This window comes from Rhinoderma darwinii, chromosome 2 (genome assembly GCF_050947455.1).
Source record: "Rhinoderma darwinii isolate aRhiDar2 chromosome 2, aRhiDar2.hap1, whole genome shotgun sequence".
Classification (NCBI taxonomy): Eukaryota; Metazoa; Chordata; class Amphibia; order Anura; family Rhinodermatidae; genus Rhinoderma; species Rhinoderma darwinii.
Genome location: NC_134688.1, coordinates 300,872,860 through 300,887,165, shown reverse-complemented (window position 1 = coordinate 300,887,165; position 14,306 = coordinate 300,872,860). Strand labels below are relative to the sequence as shown.

The 14,306-nt window shown below is 41.6% G+C and overlaps 1 long non-coding RNA gene across 2 annotated transcripts; it reads right to left on the bottom strand.

Moving 5' to 3' along the window:
• Nucleotides 1-4,967: 4,967 nt before the first annotated feature.
• On the bottom strand, nt 4,968-9,624 carry LOC142741210 (uncharacterized). 2 transcript variants are annotated; one of them, XR_012881035.1, is made up of 6 exons: nt 9,553-9,624; nt 9,381-9,443; nt 8,745-8,996; nt 8,515-8,585; nt 7,959-8,028; nt 4,968-5,073 (listed from the first exon to the last, which is right to left on the bottom strand). It is a non-coding gene; the product is annotated as an uncharacterized LOC142741210 (long non-coding RNA). The 2 variants fall into 2 exon arrangements; XR_012881034.1 differs by having other exon boundaries at nt 8,817-8,996.
• Nucleotides 9,625-14,306: the final 4,682 nt, after the last annotated feature.

Below are 14,306 nucleotides of genomic sequence, written 5' to 3'. Positions count from 1 at the left end.
GCAAATTGGCGAAAGCAGGGCAATTCTGCAGGATCGAGTTCTGTGCCTAAAATACAGGGACAGAAAAGATTTATGCATGATGCCAGCTGCACCCCTGTCCCCACACATGGATTGACATCGTCCACAATGAAGCCTGTGTGCATTCAGGCATATAATAAATTAATGGGGGGGGGGGGGGTTTGACTTGAATGATCAGGTTTTAAAACCGTATAGTGCCATATGAAAAAGTAAAATCTGGTACAAGAAATTGGTAGTGTACCTTGTCCGGATGGCACTATACAATGAATTTTTAATTTGCGGAAAAGCTGGCCACCTGGTTACATACTTGGATTACCAATAAAAAAAAATTATTTTGCTTGGAGACGAGGTGGGGGAAACTTTGGCTGCTACAAGTAGTTCTTGCCGTATTGTTCCTGGGCAGTACTTTCCAAGTGAAGTGCCTCCCACACCTAAGAAACGCATGGCACATAAAAGTGGTGTCTGCGCCAAAAGGGGTATCCAGAACGATACCATTATATCAGTGCGGCACTTGTCCACCCAAACCCTGACTCTTAATGAAGGACTGCTTCTGCATCTTCCACACCTCCCTGGATTAAAATGTTTATACTTTTAAAACCCCCATCCCCTTCCTTTGTTCAATTTTAAAATTGGGTAAAAGACCAGAATGATACTCTAAAAAAACTTATAACAAAACTAAAATTCTCATTATACCTCTAGATGAATACCTAATACTATATTAAATATGTATGATCTGCACAATTTTTTTAGGCCTACTGTAAGTTTGTGGCCAAAAATCATCCAAGTAAAAATAAGGCCTCAAAATCCTTGTGGTGCTCCTTCACTTCCAGGCACTATTATGTGTCCAGACAACATATTTAGACCACTTTGAGGGTATTTCTGAACTCAGAAGAAATAGCCCAATAAATGTTGAGATGCTTTCCTTCACTTACATGCTCTGTGCCTGAAAAATCTGTCCAACAAATGACACATTTGTGAAAAATGTAACATTTTATTTTTCATGCCAGATATCCACTAAATTCAGCAAAAAAAATCTATGGGGTCATAAAAGTGATCGCACTCCTAAATAAATTCTTTGAGGATTCAGTTTCCAAAATAGGGTCACTTCTTGGGGGGTTTCCACTGTACTGGTACCTCAGTAGTTCTGCACACGCAATATGACACCCGAAAACCATTCCAGCAAAATTTGTGCTCCAAATAGCGCTCCTTCTGAGCCCTGCCGTAGTTTCAAACAGCAGTTTATTGCCACATTTGGGTATTGCCATAACCAGGAGAAATTGCTTTACAAATCTTTGGGTGCTTTATCTCCTTTAGTCCTTGTAAAAATTTAAAAATTCTATGCTTTTCAGAAAAAAAAGTATATTTTCATTTTCACAGACTAATTCCAATAAATTCAGCAAAAACCTGTGGGGTCAAAATGCTAACTATACCCCTAGAAAAATTCCTTGAAGGGTGTAGTTTCCTAAATTGGGTCACTTTTGGGGGGTTTTCACTGTTTTGGTCCCTCCAGGGCGTTGCAAACGCGACATAGCACCAAAAACCCTACTAGCACTATCTGCTCTCTAAAATCAAAATGGCACTCCTTCCATTCTGAGCACTGCCGTGGGTCCAAACAGGAGTTTATTACCACATATGGGGTATTGCCGTAATCTGGAGAAATTGACATACAAACGTTGGGGTGCTATAGGAAACCCCTGAATTTACCAAATATGGACGTCGGGAGCAGTACAGGAGTCCCGACCAAAGCGCTAGCTGATGCTCTGCTCGGGACTCAAGCAATAGGCAATGTGACAGCCTCTTGCGGTCATGTTCCTTTCCACTCTTTCTGAGTGGAAAGGAAATAAAACATCAATTGCTGTTTGTTTTTCCAATTCCCACCCCTCTCAGATAAAAACTGTAAATCTACATTGTTCTTTGCATTTTAAATTTACGCCGTTCAACGCGCTGCATAAATAAAGTTATCTTTATTTTATGGGTCATTACAATTACGGCAATACCAAATATTATGCTAGAGTTATTCTATGAACGCTTGTCTGCCCGATAATCATCCAGTGTAAAACCCCCTTTAGAGTGTGTGTGTGTGTGTGTGTGTGTGTGTGTGTGTGTGTGTGTGTGTGTGTTATCATATCTCTCCCCCATCAGATTCTGCTGCGTGTGCTCTTCTCCTAATCTACACTGTGATACAGTACAGCCTGTGGGTTATCTACTTCCCATCTACAGCCTGTGTGACCAATCGCCCCGTTCCCCTTGCAGATTCTGTGGTGGGTGTATTATACTGTGTATGGGAGAGAGGGGGGCATTATACTGTGTATGGGAGGGAGGCTAATTATAGCTACGCTACTAATCACTCACATTTCCTTCCTCAGTCTAATGTGTTAGGGATCTGCCAGGTACTTCATCTAGCTATACTCCTGGGATTAATCAATCCACACCTGAGGCCAGACCTGTTCGACTGACACCATCTCCCACCAACCAGGGTGGCAGGCTCAGGAGTGGGAGAGCCTATCGCGGCCTGGTCTCTCGGAGTTAGCTCCGCCTCCTGCCCTTTATTACCTGCCCTGTGCTCTCCCTCAGTGCTTGTAATTCTTTTGGATTCCTGGCCCCACTGCTGCTTGCTCCAGCCTGCTTCTGCCGTGCTTCTGCCTTGCTGCAGTTCTGCTTGACCTGCTTTGCTTGCCCTGGCTTGCTTCTGTCTCCGTGCCCGCTCGGGTGTACTCACTTCGTCCTGGTCCTGACTGTTCGTTCGCCGCCCCGTTTCCTCGTGGCGTTCCGTGGCTACTGCCCCTTCCCTTGCGTGTTCCCTGTTTGTCTTCCTGTGCACTTAGCCAGCGTAGGGACCGCCGCCCAGTTGTACCTCGTCGCCTAGGGCGGGTCGTTGCAAGTAGGCAGGGACAGGGCGGTGGGTAGATTAGGGCTCACTTTCCCTTCACCTCCTTCCTGCCATAACATAATGGCTCTGGGTAGAGCTAACTGGCGGTTGGGCTGTGGGCGGAGCTCTGTGGGCGGAGCTCTATGTGAGATTCAGACACCACGTCCTTCTCGGTTATATAATAGATCCTTCCCTTATAATTCCCTCTTTCTTCATATTTCCATCTTACAACATAATCCCTCTTGCCTCATAATTCTCTCTTTTCTCATAATTCTCTTTCCTCGTTCCATTTTCCCTCAAAGCTCATTATTCCCCTATAATTCCCTCTTCCTTAATCATTTCCATATCCTTTATAATTCCCTTATAATTCCTTCTTCTCTCAGAAATCATTCTTTTCTCATGATTCCCTGTAACCTCATAATTCCCTCTTCCCCCATAGTTCCCTCATAATTCCCTTTTACCTCATACCACGCTTATAATTCCCTCTTCCCTCATAATTCCCTTTTACCTCATAAATCCTTTATAATTCCCTTCCTTCATAATTCCTTCATCCCTCATGAATTCCTCTACCCTCATCATTCCTCATCATTCCTATAACTCTTTACCCTCATAATTCCCTCTTCCCTGATAATTCTCTCTTCTCTCATATTTCTCTATTCCCTTATAATTTCTTTTTTCTTCATAATACATGTTATCACTTAAAAGTCCCTTATAATTCTCTCTACCCTCATAATTCACTTTTCCTTCATAATTCTATATTCTCTTATAATTCCTTCTTTATAATTCCATTTCCCTCATAATTCTATATTCTCTTATAATTCCTTCTTCCCTTATAATTCCCTTTACCCTCATAATTCCTTCTAATTTCCTATTCACTTGCAATTCCATCTTCCGTCATAATTCCCTCTTTCGTCATAATTCCCTATTCCCTCATAATTCAATACTTCCCTTATAATTCCGCCTTTCTTCATATTTCCCTAATAATACCCTTATAATTTCCTCTTCCCTCATTATTCCCTTTCCTCATACTTCCATCTTCCTTCATAATTTCCTATTCCCTCATAATTTCCCCTTCTTTAGTAATTCCTGTTTCCTTCATAATTCCCTCACAATTCCCTATTTCTTCAGAATTTCCTCTTCCCTCAGAATTCAATCTTCTTCCATAATTCAATTTTTCCCCATAATTCCCTCTTCCCTCATAATTCCCTCTTCCCTTACAAAGCCCTCTTCTTTCATAATTCCCTCATAATTCCCTATTCCCTTATAACACCCTTTTCCCACTCATAATTCCTTCATAATTCCTGCTTCCCTCATAATTATCTATTCCCATATAACTCCCTTTTCCCCTCATAATTCCCTCTTCCCTCATAAGGCTTTTTTCTCATAATTCCCTCTTCCCTAATAATTCTGTCTTCCCTCATTATTTCATTATTCCATCTTTCCTTACAATTCCCTCTTCCCTTATAAAGCCCTCTTCTTTCACAATTCCCTCTATCCTCATAATTCAAACCTTCCCCTATAAATTCCTCTTCCCTTATCAGTTCCTCTCCCCCTATAATTCCCTCTACCTTTATAATTCCTTTCCCCTCCCTCATAATTCTGTCATCCCTCATAATTCCCTATTCCCTTATAATTCCCATTTCCCTCACATGTCAATTCATTCCTTAAAAGCCATTCTTCCCTTATAATTCCCTCTTCCCTCATAATTCTGTCTTCCCTTATAATTCCCATTTGCCTCACAATTCCTTCTACCCTCATAATTCCCTTTCCCCTTCATAATTCTGTCTTCCCTCATAATTCCCTCTTCCTTCATAATTTCCTCTTTCCTCATAATTGCATCTTCTCTCATAATTGCCTCTTCTCTCATAATTCCCTCTACCCTCATAATTCTCTCTTCCCTCATAATTCTCTCTTCCCTCATAATTCCCTTTTCCCCCTTATAATTCCCTTTTCCCCTCATAATTCCCTCTCCCTCATAAATCCCTTTTCCCATTATAAGTCAATATTCCCTTATAATTCCTTCTTCTTTCTTTGCTCATCATTCCATATTACCTCATCATTCCCTCTTCCTCTTTTAAAACGAAATTGCGCTAAAAATTTATGCATTTTTTTTTACACATTCTTGACGCAGACATAGTAGTAAATCTGCCCCAATGAGTTATCTTCTGATCTGGTGGCAGTGGCTTCTAAAAAAGAAATTGAATAATAATTAATTGATCATTGAGCAGCAGATCAATGAAACACAAAGTGCTAAACATATACTATGTCTTCTATCACATTCCTAAATATATTAGTTATATACTGCATCTCCACCCAAGATCAAAATCTCACAATGATCTATCCTCTTCTGTAGCATTCCTAAAAATTATTTAGCTTTTTTTAATTATATCTTCTCCACAAAGTGATAACAACTTGAAAGTCAAAAATCAGCCATTACAGGTCTAATAAGAGACTGATATCAAGCTTTACTATGTGCAGATGGCTGGAGTCTAGTAAAGCTGGATGGCAATCCCTGCAGTACAGCCTGTGGGTTATCTACTTCCCATCTACAGTCTGTGTGACCAATCGCCCCGTTCCCCTTGCAGATTCTGTGGTGGGTGTATTATACTGTGTATTGGAGAGAGGGGGGCATTATACTGTGTATGGGAGGGAGGGTAATTATAGCTACGCTACTAATCACTCACATTTCCTTCCTCAGTCTAATGGCTGTGGGTAGAGCTAACTGGCGGTTGGGCTGTGGGCGGAGCTCTGTGGGCGGAGCTCTATGTGAGATTCAGACACCACGTCCTTCTCGGTTATATAATAGATCCTTCCCTTATAATTCCCTCTTTCTTCATATTTCCATCTTCCAACATAATCCCTCTTGCCTCATAATTCTCTCTTTTCTCATAATTCCCTTTCCTCGTTCCATTTTCCCTCAAAGCTCATTATTCCCCTATAATTCCCTCTTCCTTAATCATTTCCATATCCTTTATAATTCCCTTATAATTCCTTCTTCTCTCAGAAATCATTCTTTTCTCATGATTCCCTGTAACCTCATAATTCCCTCTTCCCCCATAGTTCCCTCATAATTCCCTTTTACCTCATACCACGCTTATAATTCCCTCTTCCCTCATAATTCCCTTTTACCTCATAAATCCTTTATAATTCCCTTCCTTCATAATTCCTTCATCCCTCATGAATTCCTCTACCCTCATCATTCCTCATCATTCCTATAACTCTTTACCCTCATAATTCCCTCTTCCCTGATAATTCTCTCTTCTCTCATATTTCTCTATTCCCTTATAATTCCTTTTTTCTTCATAATACATGATATCACTTAAAAGTCCCTTATAATTCTCTCTACCCTCATAATTCACTTTTCCTTCATAATTCTATATTCTCTTATAATTCCTTCTTTATAATTCCATTTCCCTCATAATTCTATATTCTCTTATAATTCCTTCTTCCCTTATAATTCCCTTTACCCTCATAATTCCTTCTAATTTCCTATTCACTTGCAATTCCATCTTCCGTCATAATTCCCTCTTTCGTCATAATTCCCTATTCCCTCATAATTCAATACTTCCCTTATAATTCCGCCTTTCTTCATATTTCCCTAATAATACCCTTATAATTTCCTCTTCCCTCATTATTCCCTTTCCTCATACTTCCATCTTCCTTCATAATTTCCTATTCCCTCATAATTTCCCCTTCTTTAGTAATTCCTGTTTCCTTCATAATTCCCTCACAATTCCCTATTTCTTCAGAATTTCCTCTTCCCTCAGAATTCAATCTTCTTCCATAATTCAATTTTTCCCCATAATTCCCTCTTCCCTCATAATTCCCTCTTCCCTTACAAAGCCCTCTTCTTTCATAATTCCCTCATAATTCCCTATTCCCTTATAACACCCTTTTCCCACTCATAATTCCTTCATAATTCCTGCTTCCCTCATAATTATCTATTCCCATATAACTCCCTTTTCCCCTCATAATTCCCTCTTCCCTCATAAGGCTTTTTTCTCATAATTCCCTCTTCCCTAATAATTCTGTCTTCCCTCATTATTTCATTATTCCATCTTTCCTTACAATTCCCTCTTCCCTTATAAAGCCCTCTTCTTTCACAATTCCCTCTATCCTCATAATTCAAACCTTCCCCTATAAATTCCTCTTCCCTTATCAGTTCCTCTCCCCCTATAATTCCCTCTACCTTCATAATTCCTTTCCCCTCCCTCATAATTCTGTCATCCCTCATAATTCCCTCTTCCCTTACAAAGCCCTCTTCTTTCATAATTCCCTCATAATTCCCTATTCCCTTATAACACCCTTTTCCCACTCATAATTCCTTCATAATTCCTGCTTCCCTCATAATTATCTATTCCCATATAACTCCCTTTTCCCCTCATAATTCCCTCTTCCCTCATAAGGCTTTTTTCTCATAATTCCCTCTTCCCTAATAATTCTGTCTTCCCTCATTATTTCATTATTCCATCTTTCCTTACAATTCCCTCTTCCCTTATAAAGCCCTCTTCTTTCACAATTCCCTCTATCCTCATAATTCAAACCTTCCCCTATAAATTCCTCTTCCCTTATCAGTTCCTCTCCCCCTATAATTCCCTCTACCTTCATAATTCCTTTCCCCTCCCTCATAATTCTGTCATCCCTCATAATTCCCTATTCCCTTATAATTCCCATTTCCCTCACATGTCAATTCATTCCTTAAAAGCCATTCTTCCCTTATAATTCCCTTTCCCCTTCATAATTCTGTCTTCCCTCATAATTCCCTCTTCCTTCATCATTTCCTCTTTCCTCATAATTGCATCTTCTCTCATAATTGCCTCTTCTCTCATAATTCCCTCTACCCTCATAATTCTCTCTTCCCTCATAATTCTCTCTTCCCTCATAATTCCCTTTTCCCCCTTATAATTCCCTTTTCCCCTCATAATTCCCTCTCCCTCATAAATCCCTTTTCCCATTATAAGTCAATATTCCCTTATAATTCCTTCTTCTTTCTTTGCTCATCATTCCCTCATCATTCCCTCTTCCTCTTTTAAAACGAAATTGTGCTAAAAATGTATGCATTTTTTTTTACACATTCTTGACGCAGACATAGTAGTAAATCTGCCCCAATGAGTTATCTTCTGATCTGGTGGCAGTGGCTTCTAAAAAAGAAATTGAATAATAATTAATTGATCATTGAGCAGCAGATCAATGAAACACAAAGTGCTAAAGATATACTATGTCTTCTATCACATTCCTAAATATATTAGTTATATACTGCATCTCCACCCAAGATCAAAATCTCACAATGATCTATCCTCTTCTGTAGCATTCCTAAAAATTATTTAGCTTTTTTTAATTATATCTTCTCCACAAAGTGATAACAACTTGAAAGTCAAAAATCAGCCATTACAGGTCTAATAAGAGACTGATATCAAGCTTTACTATGTGCAGATGGCTGGAGTCTAGTAAAGCTGGATGGCAATCCCTGCAGGAGCTGGAATGATGGCCATATTGATTCTCAACCAACACCCAATGGAAGGTTTAACAACTTTAAGAGGATGACTCATGGACATATAGATACTAGGGATTTTGTCGTTTGGAAAAAAAAAATCTACATTAATGTATAAAACAGAAGTGATCCTTACAGAGACATAGAGCTTTCTAATGGTGGTAGGATTGTCTTCATATTTCTTCCTCTGCCCCATTATGCTTTTACCTGAATAAATAACATATAATAAATAATTCACTTTATTGCAGGATATTGTGATTATATGATGTCCTTATTAAGACATTTATCACTAATAGTTCACAGGAGGCAATACATTATTTTTGAGAGCTATGATTAGCTCAGAATTAATGTCCTTGGCCCCATCACCTGGACTGTTTTATGCTGTGGTATAGGTTTTTATCCTAGTTCTGGGGTATGTACAGCCCTTATTGTACACACCTCTGAGATGTTCTGACAGTCACCCTCCTCTGTTTGTGTTGCCACTTAGACCTTTAAGCCTAGATTAGTATTTGTGCTAATGGAGCTTATTATGATGTCACCGAGGTTCTCTTCAGTTACTTGGGTTCCAACATCTTTTTTCTTTAGGAGTGGTGGCTGAAGCTCTTCTGATCCAGACTTCTACAAAAAGGAATAAAAAAGAATGAAGGTACATACTGGGAGGGATTTACATTATTAGAGGAGTATATCTCCAAAGAGCAAACATATAGTGAATAACAGTTCAAGATTTTGAACAGACATTGGTGCCATATCCAAAGGTAGGACTGCACCTTTCAAGAGAATGGATGTCCGAGTGGGAGACGGCGCTCTGCTTTTTTCTGTAACTCTCAGAATATAATAGAGAAAACCATACACATGCCTTTCTGTCTCTTTCCTGTATATCCTGCACTTTGCGGCCATGCAGCTTCTATTAATATTATTGAAAAGTGTTCTCATAAGCTAGGAAATCAAATATAACAAAAGATAGTAACTACTAGAAATCTGTAATAAAACGTATATTCTCACCTTGCGGAAGAAATCTCAGATACTTTTTTTCTTGGTTTTATAATGGACCATTTGCATTGTGATCTACAGAAAAAAGACACATTTAATCTACATGTTTATCAATTCAGCTTTCAGCTATCTATTTTATATATTTGTAGCTCTCTTTATGGATTGGCAGTTCCAGTCACATTACCTTAATATAATAACTCTTTCAGGTCTACCTGAATCTTTTCGATCTCTGATAGTGGATCTTCAGATGGTTTATCTGCCGCATCATCAGTAGCCAGATAAGGTGGCACAATAAAATACAAAGAGGCAACAACTGGAGTTAATAGATGGGAATTCTACTACATCTACTGAATATGAATGGTCCCAATATTTCACTTATGTAACATTCTCCAATATATCCAAATACCAACCAACCATGTCTTCTATGTATGTAGAGAACACTCTGTAATGTACTTAAAGCAGGGGTCACAAACACGCGTCCCGCAGGCCACATGCAGCCCCTGAGGCTGTTATCTGCGGTCCCTCGGGAGAGGAGATGGAGCAGGCCGAAGGAGGAATGCGCCAGTACTCCTTCATGAAGGAGCGCAGTCCGTTGGTGGTAGGTGAGCAATGGCCACACAGCCCGCTGTAGATAGTGCAACCCCCCCTCTAGATATTGCCCCACACCCCCCCTGTGGATAGTGCTACATTTCACCCGGGCCATACCTCCAAACCGTCCCGGATTCAGCAGGACAGTGCCAGATTTTGGGCGGTGTCCCACTGTCCCGGGCGGCCGGGGTATGTCCCGTTGTCAACTCTATCTGTGTGCTCAGGACAGTTGAACCCAATCCTAAAGCAAGGAACCGTCAGCTAACTGCTTCTGCATTAGTTCAGACCAGAGGAGCAGAGGGAGCTCCTCAGCTCGCCGAGGACTCCCCGGGCACAGCCTTACTTTTAGGGATGTGCCCGGAGAAGCCCTTGACGTCACTGTCCATATATGGACAGTGCCGTTAGTGGCTACTGCTGGAGCGGAATCCCTGTTGTCGACACTCTGCCAGGGGATTCTGCTCCAGTAGCCCCTGACATCACTGTTCATATATGGACAGTGAAATCAGGGGTTACCCCTAGGACGGAATCCCCGGCATATGCTCTGGCTGGAGATTCCACTCACAGAGGGAGTCCCAATGGTGCTATCTATGGGGGGTTAGCGCTATCTTCAAGGGGGTATGACACTATCTACAGAGGGCAGTGTGCCAGTATCTACAGAGGGCAGTGTGGCAATATCTACAGAGGACAGTGCTGCATTATCTACAGAGGGCAGTGTGGCACTATCTACAGAGGGCAGTGTAGCAATATCGACATAGAGCAGTGTGGCATTATCTACAGAGGGCACTATATTCAGAGGGCAGTGTGGAAGTATCTACAGAGGGCACTGTGGCATTATCTATAGAGGGCACTGTGGCATTATCTATAGAGGGCACAGTGGCATTATCTACAGAGGCACTGCGGCATTATCTAGCAGGGTTGTGGCATTATCTACGGGGGTGGGGGGGGGGTGGCAGTATCTACAGAGGGCACTGTGGCAATATCTACAGAGGGCACTGTGGCATTGTATAGAGTGGGCATTGTGGCACTATCTAAGAAGGGGCTGCCCAATCTAGACATTCTTGTGTCTGCCAACTGAGCCGCCAGACTGCATTTAGCAACACTGGATTGTTAAAATCAGCACGTGGGGTAAACTCGCAAATTTCCGGTAAGTTTGTGTGTGTGTGTGTGTGTGTGTGTGTGCGTGTGTGTGCGTGTGTGTGTGTGACACAGTGTATGGTACTATTATAATCGGACACAGTGTATGGCACTATTATAGTTAATGGTGCAGTGTATGGCGCTTTATTATATTTAAAGGTGTTGAGAATTTTAACTTTGTTTATAGGTGCAGAAATGTTTTAAAAAAGGGAAACTGAAACATCTGAGCGGAAAACTGCAGAAATGGGTCATGGCTGGTAGAAATCCATCATAGATGTCTGGACCAGAGGGAGAAGAAAAGAACTAGAATCTGAGATCGTCACTGGTGAGTCACTATATGTAAATGTTTATTCTGCCTCTAATCAGCACTGTAGTCGTTGTATGATCTGCAGCGAGATGATGGTGGTAGGATTTTTTTTTGTGAAACAGCATCTCCCAGCATATCCTTACCATTGTTCGGGCCATGCTGGGAGCCAGTGGCATAGCTATAGGGGTCGCAGCGGTCGCAATTGCGACCGGGCCCCTAAGCCAAGGGGGCCCACAGGCTCCCGTCACCACTCTAAGACTGGCCATACAATTAATTATTTAATGAACTCCTTCTTTAAACAGCGCAATGTTCTGCAGTCTGTGTATCTAGAATCCTCTCCTGTCTCCTCCCCTCTTGTGCTCTGAGGCACTTGATTGGAGGAGGCAGGGGAGGAGGATGCTAGATACACACACTGCAGCACATCGCGCTGTGTAAGGTAGGAGCTCGAGCACTTCACAGCTTATTTCTCCCTAGGTGTAAGTCCAGGACAAGCCTGTTTCACACAGTTAAATGTTGTTTTTTTGCTCTTATCTAGCCTGTGTTTACAGCTTGCTGTCTCTATATTTCTGGGGTGGGAGGAAGTCTTACAACCTGCTCCCATGTGACTGCCGGCAGAGCTTCTCCCCCAAGTAACCACAGTAATGTAGTAGCTGCCATCAATCATCTCCTAGTTCTGTAAGTAAGTTTACAGGAGAGTACTAGCAGTGCGGACCGGACTCTGTGATAACAGGTGTCATCATTTACAGCTCTCGGCAAGGTAGGGACAAGATACTGCTAAGGGGGCTAGAGGTTACTGACGGTCATTACATGGCACATTACAGGACGGATTCTGACCAGTACTGACTAGAGTATGTGACCCAGCTGTACTCAGCAGGGTGGAGGGAAACTGCAGAGGACCAGGACGTCTCAAGCGTCAGTGTATATGAAGCACTGTTGGAGGACGTATCCATGGCAAGCTAGAAATAAAACAGGCTGCTCTACAGGTTTATTAAACATTATTTAGTATCAGATGCATTTAATTGAATAGCTTGCGATTAATAAAATAATCAACTATACAGGGGGGATTTGTACTGTGATGGCAGCTATCCGTTTGTGGCGGCACAAAGAAGGTATTATTACTGTGTGGGGGCAGAATGGAGGGCACTATTACCGTGGGACACAAAAGGGGAACAAGTATGTGGAGCACAAAGAGGGGCACCATTTCTTTGTAGGTGGCACTCATAGGGGCATTGGCGGTAGCAGCAGGGTGAAAAGTTTGTGTGCCGAATAGTCGGGGCTGGAAAAATACATCTAGGCGGTCTGGCCCAGAGAAGTAAAGGGCAAGTAAACTGCTAGATGTCACCTGTGAGTCACTGGATGTAACCAATCTCTTTTCTCAATGTAGAACTAGTATCTGTTATTTAGTGACTACATTATTTATGTATACATTCATACATAGAGCTGAGCCGCTGTAACTAAGCCTGCCATGTTATTAAAGTCATCTATATATGCTAGCTCCGATGTGTATATTTTTTTTTGTGGGGGGCAAGACCTTTTAAGACACTAGCAACGCCCCTTGCTGCTAGTGCTGCATCGCTGGGTCACTTAAGATACCCAGCGATGCAGCTGAAAGTTACTTACGTGCTATGGTCGGCTGTGTAAAAAGAAGTTTCACGCAGGGGGGGCCCAAGCTGAAATTTTGCATTTGGGCCCATGAGCCTTTAGCTACGCCCCTGCTGGGAGCTGTATTTTTACGCCGTACAAAGCTATACGGCAGGAGTTGCACTAAATTGAGCTGTATTTGTTCTGGTGTTGTATATATGTACTGATCTGTATTCTGATGCTGTATGTAAGTACTGAGCTTTGTTCTGGTGCTGTATCATACGTATGAGATTGGTTTTGGTGCTGTATATATGTAATGAGCTTGGTTCTGGGGATGTAAATATGTACTGAGGTTGGTTCTCATGCTGTATATATGTACTGAGCTTTGTTCTGGTGCTGTATATATGTACTGAGCTTGGTTCTGGTGCTGTATATATGTACTGAGTTTGGTTCTGGGGATGTAAATATGTACTGAGAGGTTTGTTCTGGTGCTGTATATATGTACTGAGCTTAGTTCTGGGGATGTAAATATGTACTGAGGTTTGTTCTGGTGCTGTATATATGTACTGAGCTTTGTTCTGGTGCTGTATATATGTACTGAAGTTGGTTCTGGTGCTGAATATATGTACTGAGGTTTGTTCTAGTGTGGTATTTATGTACTGAGGTTGGTTCTAGTGCTGCATTTATGTACTGAGTTTGGTTCTAGTATTGTATATATGTATGAGCTTGGTTCTGGAGCCGTATATGTCAGAGCTTGGTTCTGGATCTGTAATTATATAGGATATATTTATAATAACAAAATTGCAGGGCAGATGGAATTGTTTTAAATTCATTGTATATTTAGTGGGAACCTGTCTGGTAGTTTTAACCCCTTGAACCATGCGGTAATACATGATCTGACAATATTTCCAAACATTCCCTTGTATGTTTTTTTCAGATGCAGCAAAATCTTTAAAATCCACTTTTAAAACGGTGCACACTCTATGCTAATTACACAATAAAGGGTCATGTGGCAGTGCTGCGATCCTGAAGAGTCACATAGTCCTGCCTCCAAACCCACCTTTCCATGTTTGAGTGACATCTCCCTGGATGATACAACTTTCTCGGATGTGCCATTGCCTTGTGGCACTATACACAAGGATGGGCTGTGTGGCACTATACACAAGGGGGAGCTGTGTGGCACTATACACAAGGGGGAGCTGTGTGGCACTATACACAAGGGGAGCTGTGTGGCACTATACACATGGGAGAACTGTATGGCACTTATTACAAGGGGGAGGCTGTGGCACTATACACATGGGAGAACTATATGGCACTTATTACAAGGG